We start from the raw sequence: 22,940 nt of genomic DNA, 5'->3' as shown, positions 1-22,940 counted from the left end.
CATTACACGTTTGTCTTTTAAATTCTGTCACCCTTAACACTGTAGCTCGTTAGTGCTTCACTATATGTCTTACCTATACATCTGTTGCAGTTTAATGGGTTTCCAGATGCATTTTCAATAAATGTGAGTTTCAAAGGAGGAGCAGTTTGCCGTGCTTGTGCTAAGTCTGTTTTCAATTTGACTGAGTTTTGTTTTGTAAATAGCAGTTAGCGTTTTTGTTTTAAAATGTAATTAAATTAAATAATTTGAAATAAAGGTTATAAATTAAATTCAAATTTCTGTGATAATTTTGAAAGTAAAGTGGAAAGTAATAGTATGCATACTGATAGATGTTTTATGGTAAGTGGGAAGAGTCAGCTCCTTTGACCATGATCTAGCTCTGGTTTTTATTGCTGTCTTTTGTAGTAAAGCTGAAGATATAGAGCTCATTTATATCAAAATATATAAGAACAGAAAGAAAATCTATAAGGTGTCATTTCTTCTACTGAATCACAAGTCCTCAAATTATATAACATATGAACACTATGTAAAACAATGCGGTCTTACCCAGTTAATAACTGATGAAGAAATAAAAATAAAGTAGAAAGTTATATACTGGATTTTGTTGGAAAAAAATCCTGCTTACCTTTTTCTAAGCAATAATAACCTCAAACGTGACTGTATTAAATAGCTTTGAGGTGTAAGTAGCACAGCTTGTATATGGTGGAGTTGCTCACCCTCCACCTAAGGCACAGATTCATAAAGGTGAACACAAGAAAGGGAATTCAATAAAACCTACACAGAGTGATTTTCCATGTAGGCATAGTGACATGGAGCTTACACATAAGTAAGTCTCTGTGCAATACAGTAAACAGGGGAGAGGGGCATGCATAAGCTTGCTGACACAGAAGTGCCCATTGCAATCAAATCACCTCATAAGCAGGGGCATTGCATGCAAATGAGGGTGCTAGAGCAATCCAGCAACCAGATAGGCAGTCCTGCAGATAACGTGTTGTGGCCGAAATGTACAAGGAAAATATCCATGTGCAAAAAAATAAAAATGGAACAGGGGCTGTAAAAGCCCATTTAGAAGGTCAGAAATTGCATAATAGGTATAGTTATGTGCAAAACTATGCCCTGTGTGTCCAAAAAAATAATTCAAAATAATGTAATAATTTTTTTTTAATACTCGTATTACATTTGCGTGGCATACAGCAGCACACAAACGTGCTGTTATGCAAAAAAAAATATTAAAAAGTATGAAAAAGTAAAAATAAGAAATATGTGAGGATAATGCATTATAGGGCCCTGCATGGAGTATGTACCATTATAGATTTCAGTGGCTGCTAAGAAGGCAGGCCCTGGAATAGTGAAGTATCCAGGTTGTGTGCACGGATATGTATGCAAATGAGCTGGGGTTACTGGATAGTCAAAATGGGCAACTGTGTAAAATCCATGTAGGACCAGAATCATGTTGGTGTCACAGAAGAGCTAGCTGACATCAAAAGGGGGTGTGTCACTATATGTTTAAGCTGACTAGAGTTCAGCAGCACCCGTTTGTGTTGTGCACTGCTCAGCTAAGCAGGAGTGGTGTGCCCAGTGCTGCTAAGTTTTGTTTAGCTGTAGGGCACATGTTTTAGTTGCTTTGAGCTATGCTAAGCATGCCCGTGCATGGGGGTGTGTGTCTAGACTGCTGAGTATTGTTTATACCTGTGGTGCAGGTTTGCATGCAATGCCACAGTGCTTGGCAGGGAAGGCAGTTTAAAAAAAAAGGAAATTGCCTGGGAAAGACAATCATGTAGAAAATACTGATAACCCCTCTTCCACTTACACACTGGCCCATTCAAACCCTTCAATGATGTACCTGGCAGGTGGAATGCATCATAGTTAGCCAATCACACAGGCTGCATCTGCAGCAGAGCACTATAAAGTATGCATACACTCTACAATTTGATTTTCCCCCACACTCTGCACCATTGGAGTTCAGACTTAGGCATTTTAACTGACAGAATGCTAAGGGCTGCTGCTGCTCCACTACATCTGTATGTGTTAGAGGCTGAGGTCAGTGTTGTTGCTGCCACTGACAATAGGCCAAGACTGAGAAGGAGAAGAGTGTTCAGGCCCAGGGTAACCTTCCAGGAGCTACATGAGCTGGAAATTGTAGAGCATTATAGGGTGGACAGGGACATACTACAAGAACTCAGTGAGCTCTGTCGTCCTCAACTCAGACCCAGAGACAACAGAGGGAAACCCATCCCAGTGGAGACAAAGGTATGTGTAGCCCTTAGAATACTAGCTACATGTACTTTTCAAAGATCAACTGGGGACATGATGGGGGTCTTACTGGCATCTGAATCCAGGGTACTCTACCAGCTCCTGGCTGCCATGCAAACACATGCTAATGATCAGATTTATTTACCTCATGCCCCTGAGGTGAGGGACAGCAGTATGCAGCTCTTCTACCTTGTAGCACATTACCCTGAGGTACTGGGTGCCATGGACTGCGCTCATGTACACATTAAAGTGCCACCCGATGAGGAGGGTAGAGTCTATGTCAACCACAAGGGGTATCACTCCATCAACTGCCTGGTCATGTGCAACACCCAGGGCATCATCATGAATTTCTGTGCTGGCAACCTGGCAGTTATCACAACTCCAATATCTGGTACATATCACAGCTGTACCAGATGTTTGCCATGGTGGACATCCTGTACAGCCATCTAGTGGGGGATGCTGGCTATGCACTGGAACCACGGATGATGATACCTGTCAGAAATGCACACACATCTACCAAAGAATGCCATAATGAGGCACATGCACAAACTAGGAACATCATAAACTGTGTGTTTGGTCTAATCAAGTCACAGTTCTGGTGCCTCAATATAGCCGGTGGAGACCTGCAGTACTCTCCAGCCACATGTGCATAGATGTTCACAGTATGTGCCATGCTATACAGTATGATCCTGTGGAAACAGCTGTGGCAGGATCATCACAGGGAAGGGACACACAGCACCCCGCCAGTGCCAAGGTCCCCACAGCCACACACACAGGGGACTTGGAGGAGGAACCCCCTGAGGCTGTCCCTGTAGGCAGATGTAGGCGTAACTATGTATACCCTGGCCTTGGCAAAGAGGCAACGCATAACACATGCACTGACAACTTAGGGTCCTAGGGACTTACTTTGAGTCACATAAATAGTAAAAAGGATGCCAGCCAAACCACACAACCTGTACCTTAAGGTGTATTGACTTTACTGCGTGCATCAGACAGAGTCATCCCTGAAAAACAGATATCTGAACTGCTGCATGTGCAAGGTAAGTCACTCTCCTTTACAACAAATGTACTTGGTACTAGACTATGGTAGCATATGTATGGACTTGCTGCATTTATTCAAGGGAATGGAGTGGGCAACTGATCTACTTGCAGAGAACAAACAGCTGTGTGGGGCAGCAGGTACTCTGTCCAATAGTGACTGCCCCATAATATGCAGTAGGTCGCAAGGCAGCAAAACCCACTGCAGTATGTAATGGAATTGCCAAACAGCAGGGTCATAGGACAGACGCATGACTCTCAGTGCTACAGTCCCCTGCCACCAACACGAGTGTTCACATACAACTGCAGTAACAGTGTATGTTTGCAAGGATATATCAGCAGACCACACAATCCCAGGGCTGCCCCAAACAACCTGGATACATCTCCTATTTTCCACAATATTCAGGGGTCAAAGGGCATATGTCTGCCTGCTGTTGATAGTGTGAGGAATTAAACTTCATTTTCTGGGAGCTGGTGTGGCTCAGTGAGCTAAGTACATTAGCATGGTTGATGGTGCTCATGGTTTAAAGCTGGCTGCACCTACAACTTTTGCATTTGAGGTACTCGTATGGTGCTGTCAATATGTCACAATCCGCTACTGCAAGAAGCTGGACAAAGCCAGAGACAATAGAGGGACAGCAGGCCAAACCTACAGACATTGTACATGCTCTGAGTAACCGAGAAGAGGGCTAGTATAACTGCAGGTTGAAGCAAATCAGAGTAGCAGCAGGATGTAAAGGCACTCACTTAACTGTGTCATTATGGACAACAATTCAGTGGGGTCCATTTAGTATATTACTGGAAAAAAAAAACAGAAAAAATGCACCAAAAGGACCATGGAAAACTCTTTTTAATGAATAAAAGCAAATAGACCAGTATACAGTCCAAATATACAATGTTTCATGTTCAGGACACCAAGCTCACCTACCGATGTAGGGCTCATTTCAGCTGCCACATCAAAGGTGTCCAATGAATCTATGGTCCCCACACCATATAAGAAAGACAAAAAAACAAATGAAGGTATGTTGGTGCTCAATAGACCAAAACCACGGATAAAATGCACCCAAAGGACCATGGAAAACTTTTAATGAATAAAAGCTTTCTTATCTAGTGTGAGGACTATGGATTCATTGGACACCTTTGATGTGGCAGCTGAATCGAGCCCTACATTGGTAGGTGAGCTTGGTGCCTTGAACATGAAACATTGTGTATTTGGACTGTATACTGGTCTTTTTATTTGCTTTTACTCATTAAAAGGAGTTTTCCATGGTCCTTTTTGAGCATTTTTTTCTGTAGTTTTGGTCTTTTGAGCACCAACACACCTTCGTTTGGCTTTTATATTACTGGAAAAACACAATTGTATGAGGAGCAGAGCAGACATATGGGGCAGAATGCTAGACATTATGCAAAACATGCACAGTCAGAGGTGTGAAGACTGTCACCCTCTGTGTGGTGTTACATCACGTACCCCATTTACAGCATACATACAACAACTTAGAGCAGGAAATTTGGAGAAACCCATGAATAGTATTGGGACAAAGCCCAAATATAAGGAGAAGGATTAACTAGTGGCAAGACAAATGTAGAAAGTTTAGAGAATAACACGTCGTGCAGTAGCATGGGTTTCCTGGTGTGTATGGAGTCATTAACTCAAACGTCTGTCATCATTTCCTAATGTCAGTCTATAACAATTTGCCACTGATGTACCAGAAAATCACAATACTATTTAAAACTTACCATACATATGATGCAAAACTCTGTACAGTGTATTACAATCTGTACATTTGCTAGGTATGACTCATATATTACGTTCAGCACCCAGCCAAGGAAGCCTTGGACAAAAAATCAGGGAGGTGCTGGATTGTTGAATCAGGTGCAGCAGCCAATTGGCTGCAGCACACAAAATCCCAGACTGGAGTACAGGTAGGTCTGGCCTGGAGTAATCTTGTAAGTACTGACAGTCACACTGGGCATGCTCCTACACTTAGCTAACTTGTGTCCATGTCTGATCCCTCATCTGCCTAAAGAACTGATATGTGAAAATATGCCTGTGCAGGCAGACAGCGATGTAAACATATCTGTCTCTGCCTATACCCTTCACACATGATCACCTTATTTATCAGAATGTGGCACACACACACACACACACACACACACACATATATATATATATATATATATATATATATATATATATATATATATATATATATATAGAGGGAGAGAGAAAGAGAGATACATAAATGTGTAGAGTGATGTAGACCCTCCACCATACATCTATATCACACTGTTGACATCCCTGTTTTACATATGTATATATATATATATATATATATGTATATATATATATATATATATATACATACATATATATATATATATATATATATATATATATATATACATACATACATATATAGAGACAGAGAGAGCGAGAGATAGATATCGATTACAGATATATATAGATATATATATATATATATATATATATATATATATATATATATATATATATATATATATATATATATGGGTCTAGGACTAATGCCCGAACGGCCGTTTCACCGAATGTGAAACGGCTGGGCATACTTACGCGAAACTGCTTTTCATCAAAGAAGCACTTTCACGTAAGTATGCCTGTTGTGGAGGTCGTACTACAGTGCAGATAAGGGAAAATTCCCTTTTCCCCACTGTAGTGCGATCTTGGAGTGAAAATATTAAAGTGGGGGGTGGGGGGCACAGACCTCCACATGGGGGGTGCAGGGGGGCTTGCCACCCTACATGAAAACTTTTTTATTGTTTTTTAATTTTTTTAACGCGCTTTAACGAAAGTGCTTTTTCGGTAAAAGCACTTTCGTTAAAGTGTGTTCAGTGAATATGGATTCGGACTATTGAACTTTCGTTCAATAGTCCTAGATCCATATATATAGATATATATATATATATATATATATATATATATATATATTACATATATATATATATACATATATATATATATATATATATATATATATATATAAATATATATATATATATATATATATATATATATATATATATATATATATATCGGTCCTAGTTAAATGATCGAAGTTTAGAACTTCGAATTTCATATGGCCGAAATGATATGATCAAAGTTCTAAAACTTTGAACATTTAAACTGAGATCTCCATACAGCATGGAATGGGAATATTCCTTTTTCCTCCCTGTAGTGTGCTCTCGGATTTGGTATATTTTAATAGCAGGGGGTGCAGGGTGGCTTGCCCCCCTCCATATATGTGTTTTCATTTGTTTTTTTTTCTTTTTTTAAATGTTTGAGATTACAAAACTTCAATCATATGGTCTTAACCATATGAGTTCAAAGTTTTGTAATTTCGATCATTCAACGTAGACCCGTGTGTGTGTGCACACACACCCACACACACACACACACACACACACACACACACACACACACACACACACACACACACACACACACGTGCATATGTGTGTGGGGATGCATGAATGTCCACAGCTACATGCAGAATACTGGGGTTATCTGCACCTGCACATACATAACAGTCATCTGAGGGTAAAAGACCAGGGCTGCATAATGATATAATCCAGCCAACTACAGAACCCTGTGCCTGTGGAATGTCTCCCTGTAGACAGACAATGGTGAACAGGTGTTATAATGCACAATGGTTTCAATGCACGACTTGGACAGGCCATATTGTCACTGGCCAATTGTCCACCTAGCAAAATACAACTGGCCAGAAATGGTGATAATGGCAACTGCACTTACATGCACCAGTTTTTGAGCATACTGTGTCAGTTCTAGTATCACTGCCTCAGGTATGTGCCATCTCCATATTGTGTGTCAACAGGCATCTGTGAGTGATTGTCTCCTATATAGCAGACTGCATAGACCTTCTGAAAAATAAGTGCATATGTGTTACTGCTCTTGCAAATACACAAGTGTGATTACCCATTCAAAGCACATCAGTTAACCAGTCTGACATTTAACATGCAAGTATTGTACTCTGGCTAAGCATAACAGCTGTGCCTACGGCAAAATGTCAGCCATTGACATTCATATGGTATATATGATCCATACAACAAAAGTAGCACACTTACCAGGTTCAGAACCTTGGACTCCAGCCACACCTGACGTACCTATGGAAATGTGAGAGAAACGTATTATCAGCAATACCAAATTTGTCATTGTTACAGAGTAATATGTGCATAGATCAGCATGTACAGTAACTAATGTGATACTGCCTACATTGCTGACATTTTGAATATGTGTGCACAACCTTGCATTTAACCCCCCCTCCCCAATGCAGATACACCTGACACCTGTGTACTGGCATGCAAAGGCTGTGAAAATGGCTGATGCAGTATTACATTGACAAACACAGAAAGCTTGCCTGGACACTCCTCTACTGTGGTTGTTCCCAGTATTGGTTCTGATGTTACTGCAGAACAAATGTCATTGTATATATATGTTGTACTACAGCTCTACAGCTACAGTTGAGCATAACAGTTTTCCTTAGCTAACCTTGAGCCATTTCAGAACAGATGTCAGATGTCATACTCAATTTCATGAACAACAGCCTTATTTACAAACATATTGCACAACGCAGCTTTATTGGGGGTGTCAATGCAGATTTTGAGTTATTGGCATATTTTCAAGTCTTTATTGCACAACAGTTTATATAATGCAGGTGTTGCAATATAGCTGTAATTCCGCAATTATTGCAGTAGAAACTTTATTTCATTAACATTACCAGGTTTCATGCTTTAATCTTTATTGCATTGTACTTGGCAGTAGTCAGTTATTGCAGTACAGGCCTACATCCACATTCATTGCAATACACAAATTTGTACTGTATGTAGCTACTGGCAGTGAATGAATTACTCTATCTTGTGGATTTGACTATAGATTGCAAATTAATCTGTACTCACCACACTCATGGCACAACCTGGCCAGGTGTCCTGCATGGGCTTCTAGTTTGCGAACTCTGTCCTCTGCAGCTGTAGGGAGAGAAGCACATCATTATACGTACCTGTCTATCACACATTCAGATTAGGTATTGGTAAAACAATGGTAACAGTACTTACAAACATGTGGGCATTCCCATCCTGAGCATCCTGGACTCAGGTGTCCAGAAGTTCCCTCTTCTGCCGCTTCAAATCATCATAATGGTGATGGACCTGCTCACCTGTGTGGGGGATACCTGCTGCACTGATGAGATCACATGCCAGCTGGTCCCAGGCCTCCAACTTGTATGATCTCTCAAGTTGACCCTGCAGCAGCCGGTGTTCATGGTCTTTAACGAGGTGTCCAACCATGACTCTGCACTCCAGAATGCCCCATCTGTGTGCCCAGAAGAGCGCATCCTCTCCTACACCTGCCATAGTTCCTGCACAGTACAATCTCTACCATAATATGCTGTATTCCTGCCTAGTGCACTTAATATAGTCTGTTTTTCCACCCTCACACACCACTGGGCCATTTTTAAATCTGCACCTGAGCATTGTTTAAACTGGCACTGCTTAGCACCACTTAGTGATGCACAAACCAGCTAAGCACAGCCAAGCAATCCTGAAACAGAGATTGTTTTAGCAGTGCTTATCTTCTCTTAGCATGGCTTAGCAGAGCTTAGTTGAGCACAGCACATCATAATTTAAAAATAATTGGCATAATTTATATTTTGAAAATCACAGCTTAATTTCCTTTCCCTGTTTTCAAACCCTGCATCTACGGCTGTGACTCTAACCACTTGACTACATGGATATGGGGAGTGCTGCTATACTTTTACATATACCAATGAGCCAAGTTTAAGCACGCCTAAGGGCTGCACTGCACCATGCAAACCCACTCAGCTATACTTCAACTTGACCTTTGGATTTATAATTAAAGGTATACAGTTTCTATTTTTAGATGTCTGGCATGCTTGCTGTGCAAAGATTGTTACTCATCTTTGGACACATTAATACACTCCCTACACTGATTCAGTAATTGTGTTAAACAGCTCCCCCTCAATATTGCACCTATATTAATATGCATGATGTCCTACCAAGGGGGAACCACATACGCAGCCATGGTAGCTTCCTTGAAGGCTGTGCACTATGCCTACACAGATTTTATTAAAAGTAAGAAGTACATTTTCTGAATTAAAAAATAACCCTACCATAGTGTTTTTGTTGTCTATTTATTCAGAAAGGTCATGCAGACTGTACACATAGTATAAATCTTGTGGTAACCTTTATGAATCTCCCCTTCAGATTTTGGACTGACGTCAGCAGTAATCTCGTTACAATATTTCTTATCATTCACATTTTTGGTATGTACAGTACAATATGCTACTTGAAAGAAGTACGTTGGAAAAGAAAGACAGAAGGTAAATTATTCATTAAGAGTGACCAATGGTGCAACTCACTAAAATCACTAGATTTTCAGAAGTCTTGTGCAAGATACAGAAGCACTGGAATGAACCCATCAAGTAGGTCAGAAAATGAGAACTGCTGAGGAAAATAACTGTGGACAGTGTGGACATGGCTATACATCTAGCAAGACTATAGTTTCATGAAGGCCTAAGACAATTTGCACATGCAAGTTTAAGCAGCACAAGAAACATTTCAGTGTGAGATTTAAATGCCACACAATTTTCCTTGCAATTAATGATTCAGTACATTTTCAGTGTGTTACAAAAATGTTCTTTGCTAAATGTTTAACTTTCCCTAGGTGTGGTCATTTTACAAATGAATCACTTTTAATGTATTTGATTGCATATTCTGTTTTATAATCATGTGATTTCTGTCATCTGAATTATCAAGTCTATTTAAACCAAAAATGTATTTGTAGCTGTATGTAGTCTGAAGAAGTTACAGATTAATTAATTAAAGACAAAATCACTTACTGCTTTGTTTTTTATATATTTATTAATGTTCTAGTTCCTGCTTGGATTCTGCATTCTGTGTTTGTGTTTTTTTAATTACACAAAAAAGCAAACAAAGAAAGTATCTCTGTTCCTTGGTGTTTTTCCTTTCTACTGAGATGCATAAAGATTCAAAAGCAATCATACTTAAACAAAAACAAATAAATAAAACATCTGTTAACAGTTAATAAATCAAAATCCATTATATTGAATGTTACCAGTTAAAATTACACTCAAACACGTTAAAATTAAATATATATATATATATATATATATATATATATATATATATATATATATATATATAATATCATACTGTTCCACAATGCATTTGAAGAGGTGGCCATTATTTAAAAAAAGTTTTACAGTAAACAATTTAGTCATTCTTAAATATTAACAGCTACTTAATGTTAGCATGCAATACATTTTTCTTTGTTCAAAAATGTTTCACCTGTTGCCAGCGATCTTTGGGGTTAGAAACTGGTGTGTACCCTTTACAAAACATTATCACATAGTTAAATTATGATAATTACTAAGCTGAATACTAATTCGAAACGTGGACAGCATTATGTTAATCAACAACAAAGAACTGACCACTATTCCTCCTTCAATGATCCTATGTAAAATAAAATGCTGGTATTCTTTTCTTCGCATTGGAAGAAAACAACAGAAAAAAAATAATGTGAGAAACCTCTAGTTACAGCACCTCAGGCAATGTCAGATGACAAAATTGGTCCCTACATAAAAAAAAAATATCTGCTACTATATCTGATATTGATACACTGATATTGCAAGGCAATTGGTTATTATCTACATATACACCAAACATAAATACATTTGCATGTATTTACATAATAAAAATACTTAGCAAAAATTGAGGCTTTGATTTTAAACAAAACTGTTAAAATATTTAAGCACATGCAGAATCAAGGAGATGGATGACATAAATATCTTTTGGAAATTATCTTCACTTTCTCTATGAAAATTATAGTGTCTTTGAGTTTTAACATCCATCCCATTTAATGCTTTAATTTCCAAGGCTATGAATGTTAACTCGGAAACACTATTTGACTCAATGCATAATGATTATTTGAATCCTACTTTAGCTGAGAAAGCCACTATTAGTAAATTGAAATGCTAATAAGAGTGGCAGGATTGTTTCAGTTAGCAAAACAAGATATCATAAACAGTCTTGATTTTTTAATGTTTACTGTGCCTTATCTTTTAATATTTCTGAATTTGCAGGATTAAAGTGTATTTCTTGCAAAAAGGGATTCAAATGGCTTTATTGTTGGAACATTGCTTGAACTGTTATGTAGTGAGTTTATAGCATTGCTTGTCCTCTGTGCTTTACCTGAAATTCATAAGCATGCTACATTTCTACCAGGTAGGCCAACTGTCTCAATATAAAACTTCGTTTTAATTCTGAATTGAGGTATACATGTGAATTTGCTTCCAATCTAATGAATATTACAGATTTTTTTATAGTAATTAAAATAAGGGTTTATATAATCACTATGCTGTCATAGAACATAATGGTCACTGGTGTTAATAAACATTAGCCCATCTCATTTGTTCACTCAACTGAGTGTAGTGAGATCATATTCTGATTTCAGGCACTACTACTGTGTACAAAAAGAGCATCTGGGAAACAGAAAAAAACAAAATTTAAGCTTGTTTCCTGCCTTTCCTGTTAAGTGGTATAGACTATGTGTAGGCTTCTGAGCCCCCAGGCCCTTCTGTCTTGGAGGGAAGCCTTCTAGCTTAGTTTTTTTTTCTTATAACTAGCCAGTTTTCTAGATTCAGCACACTCAAATCTGTTTCTTTGATCTCAGCACTTGTTCAGAAAAAAAAAAAAAATTTTCATCTGCTTTTACTGTACTTGTGTTTCTACCTACTTTATTTTACTTTTGCATCATCTTAAAAGTACTCAATTGTATTTATTACTGCTTGGTGTAACTCATTCTAAGCCTTTTGGTTTAAACACTTGGGCTTTGGACCAGTTGTTTTGCACTGAGAGGGTTTGTGGTCTGCACTGTAGTGCCAGAACAGGTAGCTTACATCCTTCTAGGTTGGGAACTGCTGATTGAGGGCTCAGTGTCTGTTTTTCTAAAAGTGTATTAATTCTGGTTTAAGCACTTGGGCTTTCAGGCCAGTTATTTTACATTAAGAGGGTTCGTGGTCTGCACTCTTGTGGGAGGAGAGGCTGGACTCTGCCCTTCTGAGCTGGGAATTTCTGGTTAAAGGCTTATAGTGCATGCATATCTGAACTGCTTCTTACTGAAGTTGGTGCGCCTTGTTTGCTGTGGCATAGACTGGATTCGGGCCTGCTTAATCTAGCTTTGTTTGTGTAACTTGAGCACTAATCCAGGCATTCTCTAAAGTATTCAATTGTATTTATTACTGCTTGGTATTAACTTGATTAAAGTGTAGCTATCATTCTAAGTCTTTTGGATTAAGCACTTGGGCTTCAGACCAGTTGTTTTACATTAGGAAGGTTTGTGGCATGCACTGTGGTGGCAGGACAGGTAGCTTTCATCCTTCTAAGTTGGGAACTGCTGATTGAGAGCCCAGTGTCTGTTATTCTTAAAGTGTATTAGCTCTGGTTTAGGCACTTGGGCTTCAGGCCAGTTATTTTACATTAAGAAGGTTTGTTGTCTGCACTCTTGTGGGAGATGAGGCTGGACTCTGCCCTTCTGAGCTGGGAATTTCTGGTTAAAGGTTTATAGTGCCTGAATATTTGAACTGTATCTTACTGAAATTGGTACACCTTGTTTGCTGTAGCATAGACTAGATCCAGGCCTGCTGAATCTAGCTTTGTTTATATGCTTGTTGTTTGTTTGCTTGTTATTTCCCTGGAACGCTAATTCCACCTAATACGGCTTCTCAGCTTCTGTGGATCACTAGTGATATCTGCATTGCTTACTGTACTTATTTCCTTGTTTCACTTGAAAGAAAGTTACTGTTTGTCGTTTTTGCATTTAAGTTACCTGTAACACATTGCACTTAAGTTACATGGCACTTGCGCGCTAAAGCAATTATATAAGTCAGCACTAAAAATTAAAAGCACTACACCCTCACTCCCCACTGGCCCTTGTTTTCAATTATTAAGGAATTCCCAATATTATTCCAGCATGTCCAAAGGTCAGTTGTCAATCTCCTCTCCGGTCCAGCTGGTGAATCTGGGAATCTTGAGGCAATGTTACAACTGCCTCATGTACACAGACAACCCTCTCCTCCTCCCAACAAAGTCCAACACATGTGAGAGATGCAACCATATAGCCAAACTGGAGGCTAAGCTCTCTCAACTCAGTACTGGCATAACCAGTCAGGAGGAGAAGGAAACCACACTCACTACAATTCCAGTCTCACACAGACCTACCACGACAGCAAACCAAACACATAATCACACAAAACAAACTCGAGGCTCTAAATAAAGATCTGCCTAAGCAGCAGAGACCTCCAAAGCAGACACCCAAGCAACCACTACCCCAAAACAAAACACGTGCAACACATATCTCACAAAGCCAGTGTGCCGAACAGTCACAGCCCTTAAGACTAAACAACACACCTGATACACTTGTAATAGGTGACTCTATCGTCAGGCACACTGACGTCCCGCTCACCAGGCTGAACAAGGAGAGGGTCACGGTGAGCAGCCTGTCGGCGCTAGGATCCGCCACATAACACAAGCACTCAGGTCACTCCAAGGCAAGTACAAATATGACTCAGTCATTGTCCATGCTGGTGTGAATGACCTGAGATGTACCTCCCTGGACTACATGAAAAGAGACATAAAGGAGCTCTCTGAGCATGTAGCCCAGGCCGGTATGACCCTGACCTTGAGTAGCATCTTACCCTCACCAAGAATGATGCCACAATATGAAGACAAGATGATCAATTTCAACAATTGGCTTACGTACTGGTGTCATTCAAAGGGGATCCAATGCCTGTCAGTTTGGGATGATATGCTCAACAAGCCACGATGCTTCTCTAGGGACGGCTTGCATCTGTCACCCCTGGGCTTTCGGATATTGGCAAAGGCTCTTGCTACCCCCATAGTGCCTTTTTAGGCAAGGCTCAAAAGACAAACCCACCTCCATAGGTATCACAAGGGATAAGAAACTAAGAGTAATGCTACTCAACACCAGAAGTCTAAACCTCAAGATGCATGCACTCGAAACTCTCCTTAGCATGGAGAACAACGATATATGTGCAGTAACAGAAACCTGGTTCAGGGCTCCCGAGAGCACCCCAGCACTACCAGGTTATACCTCATTCCATGCTTTTCGGCCCCAAAACTTGGACCGAACCACAAAAGGAGGGGGGAGTATCAATATTCATCAAAGATACCCACACCTCTAGGTTGGTGGCAAAGCACAAAGCATCAGAGACTATCCATGTGCAACTAACAGTGGGTAAAACTGCCTTCCAGTTTATAGCCTGCTACAGACCACCCTCCCAAACCCAGGAACCCCACTCAGCCTTTCTGAGAACACTGGAAAATATGAAGGTCTCTCCAAACACCATTATATTGGGCGACTTCAACTACCCAAACATAGACTGGAAGCATTACTCTAGCTCCAACACCCTAGCCCAAAGGTTCCTAGAATTTATAAACTCAAATGCTATGGAACAACTTGTTACCACTCCCACAAGAGGGGAAAACATACTGGACCTGATCATCACCAACATGGGGACTCTATGCTCCAGACCAGAAGTGTATCCCTCACTGGTAAGATCAGACCATAAACTAATCTCACTGGATATTCACATCCCGACCCCACCCCCTGCCCAGAAAACCACAGTGAAAAACTTCTCTAAAGCAAATTTCACACTCCTCAAAACCGAGGTGGAATCCTTCAACGCCCCGGCCTGTGGAAAATATGGCCCAGACCGCAGAATCCTTTATAAACGCATTCTATGAACACCTTCAGGAATGCATGGATCATGCGATCCCAAATAAAACCAAGACCCAATCCTCCAAAGGCAGACGTCCTGTCTGGTGGACCACAGCCATAAACAAACTATACAACAGAAGGAGGAAGCTACTAAATGATAGAGCAAAATCCCAAAAAGGGAAGGCATCACTGATCAGTATTAGCAAAAAACTACAGGCACTCATAAAATTGTCTAAGGCCAGCTTCGAGAGAAACATTGCACAGGACACTAAGGATAATCACAAGGCTTTCTTTAGTTATGCTAGGAACCTGGGTGGTAATTCCCAGATATGCTCAGAATTAGTCCAAAATGACAAAAAATACACTGAACCCACAGACATTGCCAACATCCTAGCTGACAGGTTCAGCACAAACTTCTCCCCCCCCTCCCCACCAAAAGGGCAAATATCTATCCCAGCAGAGTGCTGACCCCCTGACATCTCAGATGCTCAGGTAAGAGCCGCCCTCTCCAAAGCAAAAAACACAGCATCAATGGGACCAGACGGTGTCCCAGGCTGTGTTTTACATGAACTCCAAGAAGAGCTAAACCCAAACATAAAACTACTGTTCAATCTCAGCCTTACTACAGGATATGTGCCCAAAGAGTGGCATACAGCAACAGTGGTCCCTCTCCATAAAGGTGGTGCCTCAACGGATCCTGGAAACTATCGCCCCATAAGCCTGACTAGCTTGGTCTGCAAAGCTATGGAAAGGATCATCATGGACCTCATAAATAAAGATATTGGGGACCTACAGACACTGGATCCTACCCAGTTCGGCTTTGTTAAGGGCAGATCCTGCCTCTTAAACCTGGTTGATTTCTTTGAAACAGTCACCAAGGCCATTGACGAGGGGAAGGTGGTCCACACAGCCTACCTGGACCTCGCAAAAGCCTTCGATACAATACCCCACTTGGGCATTATAGATAAGCTCACCAGCTTAAATATAAACCCCTATGTCACTAGATGTATTGCAAACTGGCTCAAGGACAGAACCCACATGGTTAGAATTGCTGGAGCCATGTCAGACTCCAAACCAGTTACAAGTGGTGTCCCACAAGGCTCAGTCCTGGGACCTCTCTTGTTCGGTATATATTTCTCGGAGGTACAGGCCAACACGGAAGGACTGTGGCTGACCAAGTTCACAGATGACTGCAAACTGGGCAACATAATCGACTCTCCAGCTGACAGAAGCATCCTCCAAAAGGGTCTCATAGAAACAGACAACTGGTGCCAGAGCCATGGCCTCAAGCTAAATGCCAAAAAGTGTATAGTCATCCCCTTTGGCAAAAACAAAGTGCCCACAAATTACCACATAGGTAGTAATCCATTAAGTACAGAAGAAGTAATTAGGGACCTGGGGACCCAAGTTGATAGCAATCTCACATTTGACAACCACGTGGCCAAAGTGGTTAGAAAAACATTTTATATAGCCCACCTAATCATGAAGGGATTCACATCTAGATCAGGGGAGGTCATCGTGCCTCTTTACTCAACCCTCATCAGGCCCATAATTGAATACAATGCCCCTTTTGGGATGTACCCTTACCAGACACTTGCAGCAACTGGAAAGACCCCAAAAGTACCTCACCAAGAGGATCAAAGGGCTCAAACAGATGCCATATGCTGCCCGGTTAAAAAAACTCCAGCTCTACTCAGTGGCATACCGCCTGTTCATGTGCCTGACATATAAAGCCATGTCCAACCCGGAATTAATGGACATGCTGCACCTCAGAAAATCCAAATCCCATCGAGCTACGCTAAGAGACTTGAACCTCAGCACTGAAATAAATAGGACATGCTGGAGGGACAGATTCATAACCCAGAGGCTCCCTTCACTCTGGAATAAAATCCCAGTCCAGGTTAGGCAGAGTCCCTCATTGACTCTCTTCAAGAGGAATCTTGATGAGTGGATGGGAGATCATAGGTTTACCCCGGGTATCACTTCTGTGTCACTGTTAGACAGAGGCACAGTATACTAACCTCGAAAAAGGGCATAGCAAAATAAATTTAAAATGGGTGGCAAAAGCCAAACACATTCTGGCTTGGCTAATAAATGCCCTAGGGCAGATAGCCTAGTATGAACCTATGAACCTATGAACCTATGAACTTCACAGAATATGCAGAACTTTAACAACAGAAATCTTAATAGTTCATTGCATTATGCAGCATGTATATATATATATATATATATATATATATATATATATATATAAAACCAGTGATAATCTCCTAGCCTCTCCACCTTCTTGCTGCCCCCCAAAAAGAAGGAAGTAAAATACTATAGAATTAAATTGAACATTTATTGAACAGAGTGGCCATTTGACTTTGTTTACATCTGGGCAATTTATTCTTATTTGTTGTATCCACTCATTACGTTTAGTATTAGCTGGCTGCTTACACACTTTTAGTATCATAATCAGACCAGGCAGGGTCATAATATCAACGGTTTTGTTACTGTTCTTAGCATTTCCATCATAAAATCATCATCCTTAAGAGCAGATCAGCAGACAGATGAATCTTTCCCAAATTCTGTTGCACTTTGTTTCATGACTAAGAGCATGTCTTTACAAAATCATCATCTTTAAGAATAAGAGCAGTTCAGCACACAGATGAATCTTGCCAGAATGTGTTGCATTTTGTTCCTTGGCAAAAGCCTGTCCTCACATGTGTTCAGTGAAAAAAATGTAGACACTATTAGTACCAAAATAAATGATTTACATGTTTGGGTACAAAATTGGTATTATGCATGTTTTAGCCTACTCATATTTCAAGCAATGTGTGGGAATTGCCCTGATGGCTGTTCCACAGATGGCCAGAATGTTCCTTGTATTTCTTGCCTTGCCTGTGCCTATTTCAGATTATTAATTACATTCAGCTGTTTCCTATGGATAGTCTCAGTGGTAAACTGCATCACAAGGACCACAAAATATCAACTTATCTCTTACCCTATTTTCTGATTTTTTAATCCTGTTGGATAGTCTGACTGCACACATTCCTTTTGGTTTGGCAATTATTATGGCATCGCTCAAATGGAAAATGTAAAGCAGTTGCGTGTTTTACTCATACAGACTGTTAATCTGCAGCAGTGGTGTAGCCAAGATTTTCACATCTCTCAGATTGTTGCCCCCCCCCCCCCAATCAAGCCACACCCTAATCAACATGATGTGGTACACCCACTCCCTTACAAGTAGCTCTCCAAACCACGTCTACTCTTGGAATTGATCACTGGCAATTATATGCCAAGATGGGAATTACTTGCATGATAAAACAATATAGGCATTTCAGTCCAAAGGTGCATCTTCCTTACAAGGAAAAACATAAAATGCCATTTTTCTTAACATTCAGGCACATTTCTCTCCAATAGAGCTTTACCCAGATGCCCATTTATGACTGCATCATATTACAGTGCGACACAGCCCACAGATGTCTAACACGCAAATGCTGACATTATTAGCTTTTAATAGCAGTGCTACCACATCTTGTCTAATATACTTACCCTGCCTATGTCCAGTTTTCCTGTTTACTCCTGCCTTAAAAATGAGTCAAAAACTCTGCAAGCAGATGAAGAGTATGCTGTTAGCAATGACTAAGCCTCTGGCTAGTGTTTCAGAACAGACATATCATATATGTGTTCTGCAAATGAATAATCTGATACTGTGTATTAACACTACAATAGCTAGCACTCACATTCCAGCTACTGGCAGTATCCTAGTAACTAATCATCATTATCATCATCATCATCATCATCATCATCATGTCCTAGTAACTGGCTTCAACGACCGGATCCGTAGCTTGTTTCTTTCATGGGAGATCCAGTTTGTATCACCCTGGGACAAGATGATCGATAGCCTTATTTACTTTGCAGATAACATTCTGCATCTCTCATTCAAGGGCTTCTGCATACTGGCTAAACTGACCTTGCATGCTTTTTAAGGTAGAGTTCACCTTATGGACATCACAGTGATCAAATGCTAGCAAAGCTGTTCTTTCTTGCTGGATTTGCATCTACCGTGCATTTAAGCTCACTAGTAACTGTGCTGGGACATCAGTGTTCATTACTGATAGTATTCCCTGAAAAGCCATACCTAGAAATTTCACCAGTGAACTCACAGAACTCCACTTTACTCTAGAAAAGTCAAACTTCCAGTAAGCAACACCATCCTCTTTAGATGCATTAAAAAGGCAAACCGCATGCAATTATATAATGAAAGAACAGAGATTACCCCTTTTCTGGAACAGACTCCCTGTTCATGTGAAACCCAAGCCTGTTCAAATGCAGTTTGGACTAAAGGATGGGAAATCACCTGTGGCCCTCATGAACTGGGGCAGTTTGTAGATACCCTTAGGGACAGGCATATACCAAGGCTGTTCTACTCCATAGGCATTGACAGTTGGGAAAATTAAGGCATGAATGGCTAGGCTTAAAAAGGCTCTGTGGCTGTTAGCTTAGTAACATCCTAAATATAACCACTATACTTCTACAGTTCACCCTGGTTATTCTGCCAGTTACACAAAGGCTCTTTATGGCCATCTAGTCAAATGCAATGACCTAGCAGTACTTAACAGGACTAAATATTATGGAAGATTCAAAAATTTCAAAAATAAACTGTCTCATTGGGTAGTAAATGTAATAAACTACACAACAAAAAAGAAAAAAACTCTTTAAATTACCAAAAAGGACCAAAACTCTCTCAGCATGAGAAACGTATAAAAAAGCTCACTAAGAAACTGAAGGCCAGTATAAAGGCCAGAAAAATATCATATGAACTGAGGCTATCAGCTGCAACAAAGGATAACTACAAGTCCTTCAGCTCAGTCAGAAAACTAATAATCGACAGCAGTACTCAGAACTTTTCTGCAACATCGCTTCCCACTCCAGCCCAAAAGACATGTTAAACATCTCTTCTGAAGCTTCTATCCCAAATCCAGTCATCCATGAGTCACTCCTCTACCTAAAATCAGAAAGGATTTTGTCTTTAAGATACTCTCAAGATCCAAAAGCACAAATTATATAGATCGGGTTAATATACCAGACTGTCTAAACACCCTTGCTGATCATACCTCTCAACCTCTTAGAGCAAGAAATCTGGACAAAGCTTTAAATAAAAGTGGGGCAAAGGCCCAAAAATAGGGGCAATTTTTAAATACTGCTCTTACAGACTTAGAAAGTTGATAGAATAACAGGTTATGCATTAGCATGAACTTTCTGAAGGATATGATATCTGAAACTCAAATATCTGTCATTATTTTTGAACTTCAATCTTTAATGATTTACTGCTAATTTTCCAGAAAACCCCAATTTTATGAAAAAAAATTATGAAAAATGGACCAAAAATATGAGGCCAAAATCTGGACATTCTGCAAAAATCTGTACATTTATGAGGTATGTTGCTAATCCATTTCTTCACCTAAGGCTAGCTACAGGCTATGTCCCCAGATCCTGGTGCACTCCTGTAGTGATGCCCCTCTAGAAGGGCAGGCCCCTTCATGGACCCTGGAAACTACAAACCTATCAGCCTTAGAAGGTCATAGGAAATACAAGGCAACCAAGCCACAAGACCATTTATGCCTTGCCAATACCCACACCTGCATGAGTCTTAACATCACTTGTGACATCACAGAGACACACTTACCCACATTCATTGACTTCAGTATGGAGTTTGCCAATGTGTGTACTACACCAAACACCAAGGTTAAAAATAACAAAATTGTTGTACCTACTGGGAAAAAAAGGATGTAAGCTTCTAGGTTATGTTCACTTAACATTAAAAATACATTTCCAGGCCATCAAACTTACTAACAGGAATAAACCAAAACCATAAGACTGCTGTCAGTAAAGACCTCTTACCTTAAAACAGGAGGGTAACAGTCTACATTCCCCTGACACAGCATGCACCATCAATGAAAAGTTGTACTTTTGCACATGTTAATGTGCATAAATGTGTGTGTGTGTGTGGGGGGGGGGGGGTGAATAAGCTGCTCTTCAATCAACTAAATTTATAGCCATGACATATGCAAGTCAGCCAAACCTAAGTAGGTCCTGAAGAATAGAGTCCTTTATCCCAAGAAAGACAATTAAATTCCACCTCTGCTCTGTAGTCTAGGCAGGACAAGTACATAACTTTGCTGAATGCAGGCTAATGACCATAAAAGTATAGACAAAAACTGTGGTTGTAGCAGTGTATTAAGCTGCTCCCGTCAGTAGATTTAGGACTCCACTTCCGGGTATAAAGATTTGGGAAGCTCTACACTCCTGTTGGCCTTAAAACAGATTCCCTCTTTAAGCAAAGTTACCTTTTTATGTGCTTCATCCCACCCTCTCAGCAGTCTATCATAAATCAGATACATAGGAAAAAAGAAAAAAAAAGTTGCATTCCATCTGCTATAATAATCTCATTATAACACATACAGTCATGAATAGCATGCATATCAATATTCAGCAACTACATTCACTGTCCTGCAGTTAAACGTGTCAAATAATGCTTTGCTCATATCTTACTTGTTACACCCACATCTGATTCCTGTGCTTTGAAAGAGTCCTCCAGATTCACTATACTTCTGTGCAGGACTAGCTTAGTCCTGCATGGAAGCAGATGTTTAGGAGCAGGATGGCAGCGGACCAGGCATATTAATGAAGGCATGCTGACTGAGTTCCTAAATGGACATGGAGCATGTACGAGTGCACGGGGCATGTCAGAGAGCAGAGTTCTCAGAATAAACACGCCCCTGCAATCAAGAACAGCAGTTTAGGACTAAAAATGAGTGATACCGCTCATAGGTGTTTGCATACCCCCACCAACATCCCCCCAAGTTTATAAGAGCAAAAGTTAAAATATGAAATATAAACAAGCTGTTTTTTTTTTTTTTGAAACAGATAAAATTTAACCGTAGGTGCATGGGTTTGCCCATTGCTCAACTACATTTATTGCAGCTTAAATGGTACAAGAGGATAAAAATCAAAATATATGCAAATGAAGCAGTACTGCCATAATGTAGTGGGCAGAGCATTCACCTTATGAGCAGTTATTCCTGGTTCGAGTCTCACTCCAGTGCATTCCATTTTCCACGTCAAATCACTTTATGACCGATACTTTTTGTTGCATAACCTACTAAATAACATCTATTTCTGAACCGTAGTACCACATTAAATGCAGATGTGAGGTGTCATTGTCATAATGTTGTAAAATCCACAGATAATCACAAGTGCCCAATAAAGTATATGTACACATGAATCAGGGGTACAAATCGAAGGTACAATGTGTAACATACCTATCAACTGTCCCGAATTACTCATTTTTTTACCGAGTTTTGGGTCCAAATAATGGGGTGCCACAATTCCCAAGTGGCACCCCTTCATTTCTGATTTTTTTTCCCTTTAGTTTTTTGCTTTGTTTTTTTATTTTTCGCACTTTGAGCTGATGTCATCTCGCACACGATGACATCAGCTCATCAGGGCTGCCAGCCTGTTGGAATCGAGCTTGCAGTGTATTTCCAGGTGGTTTGCGAGCTGGAAGAATGTATTTTATTTACGGGTGGTTTGTGAGCGGGAAGGATGTATTTGAAATGGCATTATATTTAGAAGGCTCCAAAGAATGGAAAGGAATTATTTTATTTAGAAGGCTGAATAAAAGGAAAGGTAAGGCTTTATCGCTCGAACTTTATGACTGATGAAAATGTAATGCCTTTCTGTAGGGAGGAGGTACTGGAATTGGTGAATTTACATTCATTTTGTGCAGAGGATACTGGTAACAAGCTGCATAGTGGCTGAAGGTGTTGTA

Source organism: Protopterus annectens, chromosome 5.part0 (assembly GCF_019279795.1).
Source record: "Protopterus annectens isolate FY-2018-M chromosome 5.part0, PAN1.0, whole genome shotgun sequence".
Taxonomy (NCBI): domain Eukaryota; kingdom Metazoa; phylum Chordata; order Ceratodontiformes; family Protopteridae; genus Protopterus; species Protopterus annectens.
The sequence above is the reverse complement of the archived record's forward strand: the minus strand, read 5'-3'. Positions refer to the sequence as shown.